The sequence below is a fragment of the Sminthopsis crassicaudata genome, chromosome 6 (assembly GCF_048593235.1).
Source record: "Sminthopsis crassicaudata isolate SCR6 chromosome 6, ASM4859323v1, whole genome shotgun sequence".
NCBI lineage: Eukaryota > Metazoa > Chordata > Mammalia > Dasyuromorphia > Dasyuridae > Sminthopsis > Sminthopsis crassicaudata.
Genome location: NC_133622.1, coordinates 112,053,501 through 112,069,417, shown reverse-complemented (window position 1 = coordinate 112,069,417; position 15,917 = coordinate 112,053,501). Strand labels below are relative to the sequence as shown.

The following is a 15,917-nucleotide window of genomic DNA, read 5'->3' as shown; positions in this document are numbered from 1 at the left end:
AGTCCAATGCTAGATAAACTATTTGAAAAAATAAGGAATGAAGGAGTGCTACAAAATTCCTTTTATGACTGATACCTAAACCAGGTAGAATGAAAACAGAGAAAGAAAATTATAGATCTATCTCCCTAATGATTATTGATGCTAAAATCTTAAATAAAATATTATCAAAAATATTCCAGAAAATCATCCCCAGGATAATGCACTATGACCAAGTAAAATTTACACCAAGAATACAGGGCTTGTTCAATAATAATAAAACTATTATCATAATTGACTATATCAATAATCAAATTAAGAAAAAACATATGATCATTTTGATAGATGCAGAAAAACTATTTGATAAAATCCAACATTCATTTCTAATAAAAATATTTGGGAGTATAGGAATAAATGGGCTTTTCCTTAAAATAGTCAGGAGCATATATTTAAAACCATCAGTAAGCATCATATGTAATAGGGATAAACTGCAACCTTTGCCAGTAAGATCAAGAGTGAAACAAGCTTGCCCACTATCACCATTACTGTCCAATACTGTACTAGAAATGCTAGCCTCAGGAATAAGAGTTGAGAAAGAGATTAAAGAAATTAGAGTAGGTAATGAAAACAAATTATCACTCTTTGCAGATGATATGTTGGTATACTTAGGGAACTCCAGAGATTCTACTAAAAAGCTATTAGAAATAATTCACAAATTTATGAAAATTGCAGGATACAAAATAAATCCACATAATTCCTCAGCATTTTTATACATCAACAACAAAATCTGACAACAAGAGATACAAAGAGAAATTCCATTCAAAATAACTGTTGATAGCATAAAATATTTGGGAATCTATCTACCAAAGGAGAGTCAGGAAGTATATGAGTAAAATTACAAAACATTTTCCACACAAATAAAGTCAGATTGAAGTAATTGGAAAAATATTAAGTGCTCTTGCATAGGCTGAGCGAATATAATAAAGATGACAACACTCCCTAAACTAATCTATTTATTTGGTGCTATACCAATCGGACTCCCAAGAAACTATTTTATTGACCTAGAAAAAATAACAACAAAATTCATATGGAAGAACAAAAGGTTGAGAATTTTAAGGGAATTAATGAAAAAAAAATCTAATGAAGGTGGCCTAGCTGTACCTAATCGAAAACTATATTATAAGCAGCAGTCACCAAAATCATTTGGTATTAGCTAAGAAATAGATTTGTTGATCAGTGGAATAGGTTAGGTTCATAGGACCAAATAGTCAATAACTAAAGCAATCTAGTGTTTGACAAACCCAAAGGTCCCAACTTTTGGGATAAGAACTCATTATTTGACAAAAACTGCTGGGAAACCTGGAAATTAGTTGGCAGAAATTAGGCATGGACCCACACTTAACACAGTATACCAAGATAAAATCAAAATGGGTAATAATTTAGGCATAAAGAACAAGATCCGAAATAATTAGGGGAACATAGGATGGCTTACCTCTCAGACTTGTGGAGGAGAGGAAATTTGTGAGCAAAGAAGAACTAAAGATCATTATTGATCAAAAAATAAAAAAATTTGATTACATCAAATTATAAACCTTTGTACAACCAAAACTAATGTAAATAAGATTAGAAGGGAAGCAATAAACTGGGAAAACATTCTTCCAGTTAAAGGTTCTGATAAAGGCCTCATTTCCAAAATATATAGAGAACTGACTCTAATTTATAAGAAATCAAGCCTTTATCAAATTGATAAATGGTCAAAAGATATGAGCAGACAATTTTCAGATGATGAAATTGAAACTATTTCCACTCATATGAGTGTTCTAAATCACTATTGATCAGAGAAATGTAAATTAAGACAACTCTGAGATACCACTACATACCTGTCAGATTGGCTAAGATGACAGGAAAAAAAGAATCGTGAATGTTGGAGGGGATGTGGGAAAACTGGGACACTAGTGCATTGTTGCTGGAGTTGTGAAGGAATCTAACCCGTCTGGGGAGCAATCTGGAATTATACCCAAAAACTGTGCATACTCTTTGATCCAGCAGTGGTATTACTAGGCTTATATCCCAAAGAAATACTAAAGAAAGGAAAGGGACCTATATGGCCAAAATGTTTGTGGCACCCCTTTTTGTAGTGGCTAGAAACTGGAAAATGAATGGATGCTCTTCAATTGGACAATGGTTGGGTAAATTGTGGTATATTAATGTTATGGAATATTATTGTTCTTTAAGAAATGACCAGATGGATGAATATAGAGAGGCTTGGAGAGACTTACATGAACTGATGATGAGTGAAATGAGCAGAACCAGGAGATCATTATACACCTCAACAACAATAATGTAGGAGGATATATTCTGATGGAAGTGGATATCTTCGACAAACATCTAATTCAGTTCCACTTGATCAATGATGGACAGACTTAGCTATACCCAGAAAAGGAACACTGGGAAATGAGTGTAAACTGTTTGTATTTTTGTTTTTCTTCCCATTTTTGCCTTCTGAATCCAATTTTTCCTTAGTAACAAGAAATTCTGTTCTGCACACATATATTGTATGTAGGATATACTATAACATATTTAATATGTATAAGACAGCCTGCCATCTAGGGGAAGGGGTGGAAGGAAGGAAGGGAAAAATCAGAACAGAAGTGAGTGCAAAAGGGATAATGTTGTAAAAATTACCCATGCATATGTACTGTCAAAAAAGTCATAAGTATAAAATAAAAAAAAAATTAAAAAACAACAAAGGTTTTTATAAAGGTCTCATTTCCAAAATATAGAGAACTGACTCTAATTGATAAGAAACCAAGCCATTCTCCAATTGATAAATGGTCATAGATATGAACAGACCATTTTCAGATGATGAAATTGAAACTATTTGTACTGATATAAAAGGGTTTTCCAAATCACTATTGATCAGAGAAAGGCAAATTAAGATCTGAGATACCAGTACCCACCTGTCAAGTTGGCTAAGATGACAGGAACAAATGATGATGAATGTTGGACAGATTCAGCTACATCCAGAGAAGAAACACTGGGAAATGAGTGTAAACTGTTTGCATTTTTGTTTTTCTTCCCAAGTTATTTTTACCTTCTGAATCCAATTCTTCTTGTGCAACTTTAAAACTGTTTGGTTCTGCACACATATATTTTATATAGGATATACTATAACATATTTAACATGTATAAGACTGCCTGCCATTTAGGAGAGGGGGTAGAGAGAGGGAAGAGAAAAATCAGAACAGAAGTGAGTGCAAGTGATAATGTTGTAAAAAATTACCAAGGACTATATTCTGTCAATAAAAATTTTATTTTAAAAAAAGTATTCAATTGGGAAATGGTTGCTTAAATACAATTTGAAAAATCTAGTTTCTAAAGGCAATTATCCTATAAAACCTTATCAATTTGTATGCCATTAATTTGGAAGTCATTAAAGGTCAACATGTTTACCAAGACATTAATAGAGTAAATAAGATTGCAGAAAGTAAAGCAAAGGCTTTTACAGAGAACATACTGTTTTCAGTTATTTGGGTTATAGTTAATATACTACTATAACCAATAAAAACATTTTATTATTCATTAAAGAACTTGGCACTGTTTTCATAACAATGCAGCCCTTTGTTCACCATTATAAATTATTTTATTTACTTCATATTTGTTTCTATTTCAAAATAATAGTTTGCATTTCTTTAAAAAATATTATGATCTTGGATTCTTTTTCATTGTAGGTTCACAATTTACAACATTAAATTACATTTCTACAATTATGTATATGCAGATGTACACATATACACATATGAATACATACACATATGAATACATACACATATACATACATATGTAAGATTTTGCTAGAATTTGCATTTGGATATAACATTCCAATTGTGAACATTGGTTTTCTTTTGAGAATTTTGAAGTGCTTTTGCTAAGCATTTTAATTCTTGTAACAAGATTTCAAGAGGTAGGCAGAAAAATATATTGTTCTTGTTTTATAAGTGAGATAGTGCATTGATAGAAAAATTTATTGCTCAAAGAGAAAAAAAAATTAGTATCCAAGATGCCAGCTATATGAGTTTATTATCTTTTGTTATACCAAATTAATGGTACACAAAACAAAACAAAAAAATCAGGCTTTGATGGCTATTCCAACATTTATTTAAAAAAAATTAAAACAAGGTAAGGACAAGCACAAATATCTGATCATACAATACAGAGCTAAAACTAATTTTAGAAATTATCTAGGTCTGTGATCACATTTTTTTGAATTAGAAAACTGAGGCCTACAAAGATAAAAATGACTTGTATAAGGTCATTTAAACAGATTCTATTTTAGCATAGATGAAGATAACTAGTGATAAAATTAAGGAGCTAATGATACCCTTTCCTATTCCATCTAGTTCTCAGTGTCATGCCACTTTCATTTCCCCAACATATGACCTCTGATTTTCCACTTCCTGTTCTCATTAAACTATGAAATGCTCCAATATCATTTATATTTGAGACTACATCTCATTTAGGCTAATACATTGATTCTATGAAGTATTACTTCCATTTTAAACACTAAATTTCCAACTTTGAAATGAAAGGATAGCTCTCCCATTGAACGATTTTGCATAATATGGAATAGATATGGAATACATTAATTTTGAAAGAATTGTCTTCCTTATTATGTAGAAGACTATTACTGAAAATAGAGGTACTGATTACATTTGATATTTACATAATGTGTTAAGGTTTTCAAATTCACAGGAATCCTCTCAAGTATTAAAGACAAATATTATAATTTCCATTTTCAAGATATAAACTGAGTCTTTGAAAACTTAATATTCTCTTAATGTTATCTAATATTTCTCCTGATGTCAGGTACAAAAACCTTTTCATCATAGCACATTGCCTTTAGAATAGCAAGTTAGTTGCAAACTAGTGACTGTCTGAATTGAAATCTGAACCCTATTTTCATTATTATTACCCAGATACCTTGAAGTTTTTTTTTTCCCCATAAGTGTGCTTCAGAAATATAGTGTGTCCACAGGATGTCTTATGTGCTTCCAGTACTAGATAGAAAACCAAGAATGTTCCACCTGCCTGGTTTGCTTTGGCCAAAGGAAAAGGGTATATGTTTTTCTTTTGCTAAGACTTAAATCTCTTTAAGTTTTAAGAAACTTGAACTATCCAAAGGTGGCTTCACTCATCTCTGCTCAACTAAGAATACAATTGACAGTTATCCTTTTAGTAATTATTTTAGTGGCATGGCCTCTAAAGTTTTCCTAGTTTGATCTGTAGTTGCAGACTTCTACTCTCAGAAGTATTTTGAGTCATGATATTTTCCTTTATAAAGATGTTATTATTAACAATTCCAGAAGGATGGAGGCAAGATGGCGTAGAGTAGACTCGACTTTCTGTTACCTCCTCTGACCTTCTTTCAAACCAATAGTAGATTAAACCTATAAACTGACTTCCGAATCACAGAACCCACAAATATTTGGAGTACAACACATTTCCAGAAGAACATACTTTGGAAGAATGTCAGAACAAGTGTGTTTCAAACAGGCAGGGGGATAGTCTGCCAGCCCAGACCAGCAGCACAGGGAGCACAGGGCAATATGCTGGGGTGTTGATGTTTCTATGCACTTGGGAATCTTCTGTGAGCCTCTTGAGCTATTCTGTCCAGGTTGCAAGTGAGTGATCTAGCAGATTTGCTACAAAAGGCCAATTGTAAAGCATTGAGCCCCAAAACTGAGATTACCCAGCAGTTGAAGTCAATCAGCAGAACTGCCCCAGGGCAAACTAAAGCAGCTGTCACTGCTTTGAGGAAAGAGCAAATTTAAAGCTTTAAAAAAAAAAAAGAGCAACCCCTCCCCCCCCAAAAAAAATCACTCATCATAGACAACTTTTACGGAAAGGGAGAACAGACCTCAAATCGTGAGGTTCCCAAAGGGGCTTCACAGAAATCATTAGATGAGCTACATTGTATTAAAAACTATGTTTTGATTAGGAATTTTATAATGAATGGAAATGTTCATGTAGTAGCTACATCAGACTTTAGCTTCTCTTCAGAACTTCAATGAAATAACAACAAAAAAGTTGTTTGCTACCATCTATTGCCCCCCCTACATTTTAAGATCAATTATAATTCACATTCATAATTAAACAGGGATTAACATCATTTAATAAGCACCCATTCCCCCACCAGTTCCTTCCTTCTAGATGAGAGGGAAGTTAATGAGACATTCACATTAGAGTAGAAGTGAACTCAAGAAATGTTGCCATGATACTTCTTTAAATGGCCACCATGTTCATATATGTTTATAAATTACTGGCTGACAAAAAGAAACACAAATATTAGAAATATTAGTACTTTTTTAGTTATCTTTATTCCAGTAAAAAAAATAAAAAAAATATCTTTTGTTACCATCTTAAAAGAATTTTTTTTTAAAGTGAGACTGGGTCAGGCATAGAAATGTGAACAGTAATGTTCACTCTCTTTTCTGGTAATTACCAAATACTTTTCTCCTAACCAGAGGTATGTGAAGTTCACTAGCTCTTCCAAGCCTCCAAGATACCATTTAGTAAATTGGCTGGTCTACATGAGGCAAATGTTTCCAAAACATTATTTGGCCTGAAATAGTCTCTATTTTGTATTTCTCTCAAAGCTACAGAAGATTATAAAAATAGAAACAGCCAGTTTTAAGATGAATAGATTGTGAAATTGGTTTTGTGTTCCCAACATATATCTTCAAACAAGGACAACATTTTGAGAGGTAAAAGAATTCTTTAAAAATTATCTAGAATCTTCTCAATTATTAGTGAACAAACTGAAGCTTTGAGAACTTGCAAGTTCCCCAAAGTCAAACAATCAGGAAGAAGAAGAGCCAGGAGTGGAATATGGTCTTCTGGACCCCCAAATCAGAGCTCTTTTCACTTGTTCACAATTTTAAATAAAAACTTTGGAGATTTGGGTTATATGTAGACAGATCTTAGTGACAAAATTCACTCTCTTGATATAGTTTAGCTCCCTTTTTGGTCAACTATAAGCTTAATGAACAACTTGTATTATTAAAAGTCAAATGACTTGCTCAGAGTCACAAGTTTATATGTGTCAGGATTGGAACTCAAATCTAGGTCTTCTTTTTATCCTAGCTGGTAGTGCAATAGATAGTTTTAGATTTGGACTTTATAAGATCTGTGTTCAAATCTGGCCTCAGATATGTGATGACCCTAAGCATGTCCTTTATTCCAACTGATGCACTTTCTTCAATTGCACAAAGGAGTAATATTAAACTTGTGAAAATAAAATGTTATTATAGTGCTGGAAACAGTAGGCGTATAAATGATTATTCCTTCCTCCTTCTCCTATGAAATGCATGCCAAATTTTTTAAAGGACTTTTAAATGGAAAGAAAATTATATGTAATTCCAGTTTCTTTATATAAATATTTTGATATATTAATTCAATTAAATATAGACAGAATTTTTAGCTCTTTATTCCATTCAGTTAGCATGTAAAATTATAATAAGGATGCTAATTATGATTTTGCTGATTAAAATTAATTTTACAAAATGAACAAGTTTCACAAACTATTTAGAAAAAGTAGCAATCTTTATACTACTGCTACAATGGAACTCTTATGTTCTCAGTCATTTCTTCCCCAAAGATGTTTAATTATCCACAAATCTGGTTTTCACTTTATAAATTGACTCTTTACTTTAACATTGTATCCACTTCTTCTTTCCTTGTACCACTGATAAGAAATTATTTTTGGAATATTGTTTTTACTTTTGATTCATCAATGCTTTGGAATTTTTTTTAGTTGCCTTGTCTTCATCCTTCATGATTGCTGCTTCCATTAGGCAGGACTGATATTTTCCTACAACGTTCTTGTTAATTACCACTGCATCCTTTCATTTGCATAATAAACATTTTTGGGTTCTGTGGTAACATTTCATGACTAATAGGAAGCAATTTGCTTTCCTTTATTAAGTACATTAAAACTTCATGCCCCAGACATCATTGACTGTAAACATTTGATTCTGCTCAAATTGAATGCACCAAGGCATTTTGCTGTGTGGTATTAAGTTTATTTATGTGCTGTATTCTGCATTGTTAGCTGCTAATGAGACTTCAACTCTTATTGCTCGAAGGCCTGAACACTAACTTCATTTTAATGAGTTCATTATTTGCTGTCTTCTGAAAGGAAGACAACAAATTTTCCCTTTAATTAAAGGTCAAAACACCTCTGGCAAAGGAAAGTGTAGAGGTTATCAAATCCTGAAAGAATGTGAGAGGAAAAAATACATTTAGTTTTCCAGATTGAGATGAGTTCCAATAGGCTGAGGTAAGCAGGGCTTCTTAATAGTCAATATGAAGTGTCCAGTCTCTAAAGATCAGAGCTGTAAATTTAGGCTAAGTGATAAGAATTGCTAAAACATGGTGGCTGGAGTTCTCAAGAAAGAATGAAAGTCAGTCAAAGTAATTAAACAGCCTTTTCATCTAACCCAAAGGGCCAAAAGGATCAATATTGTTGCTGCTACAAGGTCCCTTGTTTGCATTTGGAATGATTTATGGTGTATACAAGACAGATGACAGATTAATTGAGCCAACAAAAACTAATCTCATATTTTTTATCAGAGAAAGTGAGACAAAGGAAATCAATATTTTTAAAACTGGTTTTCAGAAGGCAGTAATCCTGGATTGGTGAGTGGTATTAGGTAGAAGTCTTTCCTCCTGATTAAGATAAGATATATATAGTGATATAGTGATATAAATGTGGATTACCCCTCCTCTTCTCTTTCTGTCCTTGTTTATGTCTCAGTCTCTATTTCTGTCTGTCTCTGTTTCTCTCTTTCTCAAACACATACACACACAAACAAATACACACATATCCATATATTCACAGATTTAGAAATAATGGTGGCTAGATAGAATAATAAAGTCATGAACTTGAAGTTCAATCTGATCTGAGTTTGAATCCTTAGGGCCCTTACTATACTTGTATGACTCTCAGCAAATCCCCTGACTTATCTCAGCTTCAGTTTCATCATATTTAAAAAGAATATAATAGTAACTATCTCAGAGAATTAAATGAGGTAAAGATATAAAGTGCTTTGCAAATCTAAATACTTAATAGAGAGAAAAAAATGATCTTAACATATTGGTTATATATTGCCATATTATACAAGGTATGAATTGATAACTGCTGACTACATATATATATATATATATATATATATATATACATTTACCAATTAATATTTAAGTAATTTTCCAATTAATTAATCAAGATCTTTAGGTCACTTTTAAATATTTTTTTTCAAAAGTAAGGTCATTATGATATACCGGATAAACACCTAACCTCAGATCCATAAAGTTCTGAGTTGAAGATAGCACCTCAGAAGCATGCTAGTTGTGTGACTTTGATCAAATCCCTTAGATTTTTTGTTCTGTAGGCTAATATTACTTAAAAGAAAAAGTCTTTGAGATACTACTGGCCAAGATTGATTGAGACAATTTCCTTACCTGGCAGTTCCCTAAACTAATGAAATCACAAATCTGTATCATATTGTCTATTTCATTTAGAATTTAGAAATTCAATTCATTTTCTTTTCTTTTTTTTTTTTTTTGATCATGACTGTTAGACCAATTTTTTTATTAATTTTATACTTATATTTTTTTGACAGTACATATGCATAGGTAATTTTTTACAAAATTATCTCTTGAACTCACATCTATTCCAAATTTTCCCTCCTTCCCTCCACTCCCTCCCCTAGATGGCAGGCAGTCTCATACATGTTAAATGTGTGTAGAACTCAATTTCTTGTTGCACAGGAAGAATTGGATTCAGAAGGTAAAACTAACCTGGGAAAAAAACTAAAGTGCAAACAGTTTACACTCATTTCCTAGTGTTTCTTCTCTGGGTGTAGCTGAGTCTGTCCATCAATTGGAACTGAATTTGATCTTTGTTGAAGATATCCATTTCCATCAGAATACAATAATATTGTTGTTGAAATGTATAATGATCTCCTGGTTCTGTTCATTTCATTCAGCATCAGTTCATGTTAAGTCTCTCCAAGTATCTCTGTATTCATCCTGCTGGTCATTTCTTACAGAACAATAATATTCCATAGCATTCATATACCATAATTTACCCAACCATTCTCCCATTGATGGACATCCATTCATTTTCCAGTTTCTAGCCACTACAAAAAGGGCTGCCACAAACATTTTGGCACATATAGGTCCCCTTTCCTTTAGTATTTCTTTGGGATATAAGCCCAGTAATAGCACTGCTGGATCAAAGGGTATGCACAGTTTGATAACTTTTAGGGCATAATTCCAGATTGCTCTCCAGAATGGTTGGATTCTTTCACAACTCCACCAACAATGTATTAGTGTCCCAGTTTTCCCATAGACCCTCTAACATTCATCATTATTTTTTTCTGTCATCTTAGCCAATTTGACAGTTGTGTAGTAGTATCTCAGAATTGTCTTAATTTGTATTTCTCTGATCAATAGTGATTTGGAATACTCTTTCATATGAGTAGAAATAGTTTCAATTCCATCATTTGAAAATTGTCTGCTCATATGTTTTGACCATTTATCAATTTGAGAAAAGCTTGATTTCTTATAGAGTCAGTTCTCTATATATTTTGGAAATGAGGCCTTTATCAGAACCTTTAACCGTAAAAATATTTTCCCAGTTTGTTACTTCCCTTCTAATCTTGTTTACATTAGTTTTGTTTGTACAAAGGTTTTTAATTTGATGTAATCACAATTTTTTGTTTTGTGATCAATAATGATCTTTAATTCTTCTTTGCTCACAAATTCCTTCTCCTCCACAAGTCTGAGAGGTAAACTATCCTATGTTCCCCTAATTTATTTATGACCTCGTTCGTTATGCCTAAATTATTACCTATTTTGATCTTATCTTGGTATATAGTGTTAAGTGTGGGTCCATGCCTAATTTCTGCCATACTAATTTTCAGTTTTCTGAGCAGTTTTTGTCAAATAATGAGTTCTTATCCCAAAAGTTGGGACCTTTGGGTTTGTCAAGCACTAGATTGCTATAGTTATCGACTATTTGGTCCTATGAACCTAACCTATTCCACTGATCAACGAATCTATTTCTTAGCTAATACCAAATGATTTTGGTGACTGCTGCTTTATAATATAGTTTTAGATCAGGTACAGCTAGGCCACCTTCATTTGATTTTTTTTTTTCATTAATTCCCTTTAAATTCTCAACCTTTTGTTCTTCCATATGAATTTTGTTGTTATTTTTTCTAAGTCATTAAAATAGTTTCTTGGAAGTCTGATTTGTATAGCACTAAATAAATAGACTAGTTTAGGGAATATTGTCATCTTAATTATATTTGCTCAGCCTATTCAAGAGCACTTAATGTCTTTCCAATTATTTAAATCTGACTTTATTTTTGTGGCAAGTGTTTTGTAATTTTGCTCATATAATTCCTGACTTTCCTTGGGTAGATAGATTCCCAAATATTTTATACTATCGACAGTTATTTTGAATGGAATTTCTCTTTGTATCTCTTGCTGTTGCATTTTGTTGGTGATATATAAAAATGCTGAGGATTTATGTGGATTTATTTTGTATCCTGCAACTTTGCTAAAGTTCTGAATTGTTTATAATAGCTTTTTCTTAGAATCTCTGGGGTTGTCTAAGTATACCATCATATCATCTGCAAAGAGTGATGGTTTGATTTCCTCAATACCTACTCTAATTCCTTTAATCTCTTTCTCTGCTCTTATTGCTGAGGCTAGCATTTCTAATACAATGTTGAGTAGTAATGATGATAGTGGGCAACCTTGTTTCACTCCTGATCTTACTGCAAAAGGTTCCAGTTTATCCCCATTGCATATGATGTTTACTGACAGTTTTAAATATATGCTCCTGACTATTTAATGAATAGTCTATTTATTCCTATACTCTCAAGTGTTTTTAGTAGGAATGGATGTTGGATTTTATCAAAGGCTTTTTCTGCATCTATTGAGATGGTCATATGGTTCTTGTTAATTTTATTATTAATATGGTCAATTATACTAATAGTTTTCCTAATATTAAACCAGTCCTGTATTCCTGGTATAAATCCTGCTTGATCATGGTGTATTATCCTGGGGATGATTTTCTGTAATCTTTTTGCTAAGATATTAAATTTAAGATTTTAGCACCAATATTCAATAAGGAGATTGGTCTATAGTATTCTTTCTCAGTTTTCAACCTACCTGGTTTAGGTATCAGTACCATGTCTGTGTCATAAAAGGAATTTGATAGGACTCCTTCATTCCCTATTTTTTTCAAATAGTTTGTATAACACTGGGGCTAATTGTTCTTTAAATGTTTGATAGAATTCCCACGTAAATCCATCTGGCCCTGGGGAATTTTTCTTAGGGAGTTGATTAATAGCTTGTGCTATTTCTTTTTCTAAAATGGGACTATTTAAGCAATTTATTTCCTCCTCTTTTTATCTGGGAAACCTATATTTTTGGACGTAGTTATCAATTTCTTTTAGGCTATCAAATTTATTGGCATAAAGTTGGGCAAAGCAACTCTTTATTATTGCTCTACTTTTCTCTTCATTGGTGGAAAGTTCCCCCTTTTCATTTTTAAGACTAATAATTTGATTTTCCTCTTTCTTTTTTATGATCAGATTTACCAAAGGTTTATCTATTTTATTGTTTTTTTCATAGAACCAACTCTTAGTTTTATTTATTAATTCAATAGTTTATTTTACTTTCAATATTCTTAATTTCTCCTTTTAATTTTAGAATTTCAAGTTTATTATTTGACTGGCAGTTTTTAATTTGGTCTTTTTCTAGCTTTTTAAGTTGCAAGCCCAATTCATTGATCTTCTCTTTCTATTATTTTCTTCAAGTAAGCCTCTAAAGATATAAAATTTCCCCTTATTACTGCTTTAGCTGCATCCCACAGATTTTGGTATGATGTCTCATCATTGTCATTATCTTGAGTGAAATTATTAAATGTATCTATAATTTGCTGTTTCACCCAGCCATTCTTTAAGATGAGATTATTTAATTTCCAATTACTTTTGGTCTATTTATCCCTAACTTTTTGTTGAATGTAGTTTTTATTGTATTGTGATATGAAAAGAAAGCATTCACTATTTCTGCCTTCCTACATTTAATTTTGAGATATTTATGTCCTAATATATGTTCAATTTTTGTTAAGGCTCCATGAACTGCTGAGAAGAATGTATACTCCTTTCTGTCACCATTCAATTTTCTCCAAAGATCTATCATACCTAATTTTTCTAATATTTTATTTACGTCTTTAATTTATTTCCTATTTGTTTTGTGGTTTGATTTATCCAATTCTGAGAGTGCAAGGTTGAGATCTCTCACTATTATAGTTTTGCTGTCTATTTCTTCTTGCAACTCTCTTAACTTCTCCTTTAGGACATTAGATACTATACCACTTGGTGCATATATGTTTAGTATTGATATTGTTTCATTGTCTATGCTACCTTTTAGAAGGATATAGTTTCCTTCCTTATCTCTTTTAATTAGATCAATTTTTGCTTTTGCTTATTCTGAGATAAGGATGACTCCCCCTGCTTTTTTGACTTCACCTGAAGCATAATAAATTCTGCTCCAGCCTTTTACCTTTACTCTGTAGGTATCTCCCTGCTTTAAATGTATTTCCTGTAAACAACATATTGTAGGGTTCTGAGTTTTGATCCAGTCTGCTATCCACCTCCGCTTAATGGGAGAGTTCATCCTATTCACATTTACAGTTAAAATTACTAATTCTGTATTTCCTGCCATCATAATATCCCCAGATTATGCCTTTTTTTCCCCCTTGACTCCCCGAACTCCTTCCCAAGTATTAAACTTATGGACCCCACTTGCATCACACAGCCCTCCCTCTTTAGTATCCCTCCCTTCTCCCTTTAGCTCCCTTCCCCTTTTTTGTATCTTTCCCTTATTACTCTTTTCCTTTTCCCTTTTTCTCTCCCACTTTTTAGTGAGATGAGAGAGAATTCTCTGTAAAACAAGTATGTCAATTATTTTCTCTTTGAGCCAACTCTGATGAGAGTAAGACTCACACAATGTTCCTCCCCCTCTCTAATTTCCCTCACATCTGATATGTTTTTTTTGCCTTTGCATAGGATGTAGTTTGCTTTTTTTAATCTCCCTTTTCCCCTTTTTCTGATACTATCCCCTTTCAATTTCTATTTCCCTTTTTTATGTTATATCAGTAAAATCAAAGTATACATGTGGACTTTATGCATATCCACATCAAAAATGTAGTTCTCAAAAGATCCTTTTACCTTCTTCTCCTTCTCTTGGTTGGAGATCAAATTTTTGTTTAGATCTGTTTTTTTCCTTAGAAACAAATGAAATTCATCTGTTTCATTAAATATCCATCTTCTTGCATGGAAGAAAATGCTCAGCTTAGCTGGGTAGTTTATTCTTGGTTGCATTCCAGGTTCTTTTGCCTTTCAGAATATCTGATTCCAGGCCCTTCGATCCTGTAGTGTTGATGCAGCCTAATCTTGAGTGATCCTTATTGTTGCACCTCAATATTTAAATTGTTTTTTCCTGGCTGCTTGTAATATTTTTGCCTTAGTCTGATAGTTCTGCAGCTTGGCCACAATATTCCATAGGTGTTTTTTTAGGGTCATTTTCAGAAGATGTTTGATGAATGATGCCTATTTTCCCTTCTGATTCTGTTACCTCTGGGCAGTTCTCTTTGATGATTTCTTATAAAATAGTATCTAGGCTCTTTTTTTCATCATAATTTTTTGGAAGTTCAATAATCCTCAGATTATCTCTCCTAGATCTATTTTCCAAGTCTATTGTTTTTCCTAGTAGATATGTGATATTTTTTTCTATTTTTTAATTTTTGTTTTTTGTTTTGCTTGACTGATTCTTGATGTCTCAGGGAATCATTCATTTCTATTTGGTCTGTTCTGATTTTTAATGAGTTATTTTCTTCATTAGCTTTTTTTTTTTTTTTTTTTTTACTTCTTTTTGTATATTTCCAATTGAGTTTTTAAATAAGTTACTGTGCCCTATGGACTTTTTTTTCCATTTCACTATTTTTATTTTTTTATTTTATTATTTTTTTTAGTGAGTTATTTACTTTGTCTAATTCACAAATTCTACTTTCCTGGGAATTCTTTATCTTTTCCAATTCACAAATTCTGTATCCCTGCACTTCCTGTGGTTTTTTTACCTTTTCCAGTTCACCTTTCAGGAAGTTGTTATTCTCTTGCATAGCTTCTCTTTCCTTTCCCCATTTTTCTTCTAGGTCCCTTTTAAGATTTTTAATAGTCTCTTGTAGGAGAGCCTTTTGTGTTGGGGATTAACAATTGTCTGGAGACTGTCTGCTATTAGTCTCCTCGGGGTTGAAAACCCACTCTCTTTTTGTATAGAATCTATCAATTGTCCTTTTAATTTTTTTTTTTTTACTCATTTTTTAAAGTCTGTAGGGTCTTCCTTCAGGGCCAAGAGGTGAACAGCTTGCTCTGCAGAACAGGGATAAGTGTATAGCCAGCCTGTCAATAGCTACAAGGAGTGGCCAGGTATGGGAGTGCTCTGGGAAATAGTTCCCCAAGAGAAGTGATTCAGGTCTGCCCAGCCCGGCTGTGGGGGATGCCCTGATAAGAACCCTGCTGTTTGGATTAACAACTTCCTTGAGGCAAAAGTGTGAGCAGTGAAAGTGTTACTGCCCCAATCCGAGGTAGCTGTGGGGCTGTGGGTATTAACAGCTGACCAGCTGAATAGTCCTGCTCAGACTGGAAGTTTCTCTGCACCGGACACAGGAAGTGTCTCTGCTGCAGAAGCACAGTATTGCTGCAGAGGTTCTGTTGCCCCAGGCTGAGCCCCCCACTGTACAGATTAGAGGCTGCCCCAGCCTACACCTCCCTGCTGTGTAGATTTGCTGTTGCCCTGGCCAT

At 32.9% G+C, this 15,917-nt stretch overlaps 1 protein-coding gene across 6 annotated transcripts in view; it reads right to left on the bottom strand.

Moving 5' to 3' along the window:
- Positions 1-15,917, bottom strand: part of NDST4 (N-deacetylase and N-sulfotransferase 4) — a 390,250-nt gene that overhangs the window by 276,841 nt on the left and 97,492 nt on the right. The gene's annotated exons all lie outside the window — the stretch shown is intronic.